Source organism: Theobroma cacao, chromosome 4 (genome assembly GCF_053813885.1).
Source record: "Theobroma cacao isolate CCN51 chromosome 4, ASM5381388v1, whole genome shotgun sequence".
Taxonomy (NCBI): Eukaryota; Viridiplantae; Streptophyta; class Magnoliopsida; order Malvales; family Malvaceae; genus Theobroma; species Theobroma cacao.
In genome coordinates, this window is record NC_142642.1 from 3,969,644 (window position 1) to 3,972,174 (window position 2,531).

Below are 2,531 nucleotides of genomic sequence, written 5' to 3' on the forward strand. Positions count from 1 at the left end.
ATTCCGAGCCTAGGGAACATAAACTCGAGATTGCGACTTCTCGCATCTCGATCGATTATCCCATCATCAGCATGTTATACTTATAGCTAACATTATAGTATTTTGTATTTATCTTATTATTCATTATCTTTTTTTTATTAAAGAGTTAATTATTTTTTAGATTGATTCCCATATCTATTTTATCATAATTATTTTGATACTTAACATAATATATTTATTTATATTTATTTACATTTATTCATCTATCTCTATTCACTATATATATATATATATTTTAATGTACATAAATATTTCCCATGCTCTTTTATATATTTTATTTAAGAATACCTCACTAATAGCCTAATAATTTTCAATTTCACTTACTTATTCTATATGTATCTCTTTAACTTACTATTTATTTCATTCACTTATATATATTTATTTAGCAATCTATTTTTATGTTTTGCATATTTACTTCTCTCACCCTTGCTAAACATTCTCCTACCTTTAAATTTTTTTATTAGCTATATGTATATATTTTTATTTTTATATTGTATTTTTATATATAGATTTATATCTCTCTATGTATATTATCTTCTTTGTCCTAAAAATAGTATCTAAAAGATTTTTGAACCTTATGCTAAAGTAAACCAATCCTAATCTTGAAAGACATTCTTCAAAAATTTCTAGGGGATTGTATTAAAATATTTTCAGATTAATCATATGAAGCTTAAATTGAATTTTATAGATTAAATCCAAACAAATCAAACCATAATAACCTAAGCTATTAAATCATTATGAATCAATTAGGCAAAGGAGTGAAGCTTTCCTTACCTGATCCCACTAAATTAGTTCAATCTGGAGCACCAAACGACGTCGTACGGCTCAGGGGAGACGGACTCCCTTTTCTTATTTTTCTCTCCTCACTTTTCAACTTTCTTTCTTCTCTCTATGCCGGCGGTACCTTCTCTTTTTCTTTAAAAATGTTGCCTTTCTCTTCTCTTCTCAAATCATTACCCACCGGCGGCTAACACTCCAGCTACTACTCCTCTCACCGGCGGCAAACCCTCCCAAGCTGTTACTCCTCTCTCCGGCAGCAAACCTCCAAGCTTTCACTCCTCCTACCGGCAGCAAACACTCCAGATTTCAGTCTTCCTACCGGCGGCCAACCTCCAAGCTGTTGCTCCTCTCTAAACGGCGGCAAACCTCCAAGCTGTTGCTCCTCCTACCGGCGGCAAACCAGCCCAGATTTCTCTCCTCCTACCGGCAGCAAACACTCCTCCCCTCTTTCTCTATTTTTTCTTCTGCCCAGCTCTCCTTGCCGGCAGCAGAACGACTCTCCCTCATTCTCTATTTTTCTGCTCCTTGGTTGCTCTCCATTGTTTAGAAAAGCTCCCCCCCCTGCTGCAGGTTCTCCCCCCTCCCATTTATACCCGATTTCTGGACTTTGGAGGGGGCGCTCCACTACCCTGCCAGACGCGAAAAATTCGCGTCTGGCAGGTGAGAGAGGTGCCTGGCAGGGTGCGTCCGCACCCTGCCAGTCGTACCTCTCTCATTTTTTCCTTCTTTCATTTTTTTCATTTTTCATTATATTTTTCACTCTGTTTTTTTTATTTGTAATTTTGTGTCTACAATAACGCATCAAGCTTTTTCGAGTGAAGACACACAAACAACTGTACGCATCAAAGTAACTAATTGCTCTACGATTTAACTTTGCGCTGGCTTTCGTGGAAAAGAAGACAAACGTAAAGGAAATTCCTTAGGCAGAAAGGAACGGGTGAAAAATTTTGAATATATGGATCGGGTCACATGAATCCAAACTCATTACCACATTCACATCAGCCTATATTTAATTCTTCATTCGAGTTCACTTAAAGTCCTATTCATAATAAGATTACGAGTTGTATGATACAAATAGGTATATATATTTGTGAAAATTAATGTTCAAATTATGTAATTAATTTTTGTATTTTATCAAAATTATGAATTTAATTTTTAAATAATAATCTGTAAAAATTCAATCTTTGAATTTTTCAAAACTGACAATACCATTTCAATTATTAACGATATTAAAATATTTTTATTATTTATATTGATATGATATTTAACTATAATGAAGTGAGATTAATTTCACAATTTCCTTCATAGTTGGATAATAATTACTACACTTAGTTTACAAAAGGAATCAGTTTTCTATCCTTGAATTCTAAATCACTACAAAAAAGGAGCATTTGTTACGTGTAAATTGTAAAAATGTCATATTAGTAACATAATTATATCACATCAATATCACATTATTATTTAAAATTTTTATTTTTATTTAATTAATATCACCTCAATATATTTATTATATATTTTTAAATGTTATGTTATCATAATTAATGCACGTCAATACGAATATATCACTTATAATATAAATAACGAAAGAAGTTTTAATATTATTAAAATAATATTATTAATTTTAAAAAATATAAAAATATAATTTTTATAAATTATTTTATAAAAATTAAATTTACTAATTTGATAGAGCATAAAAGTTAATTATATAATTT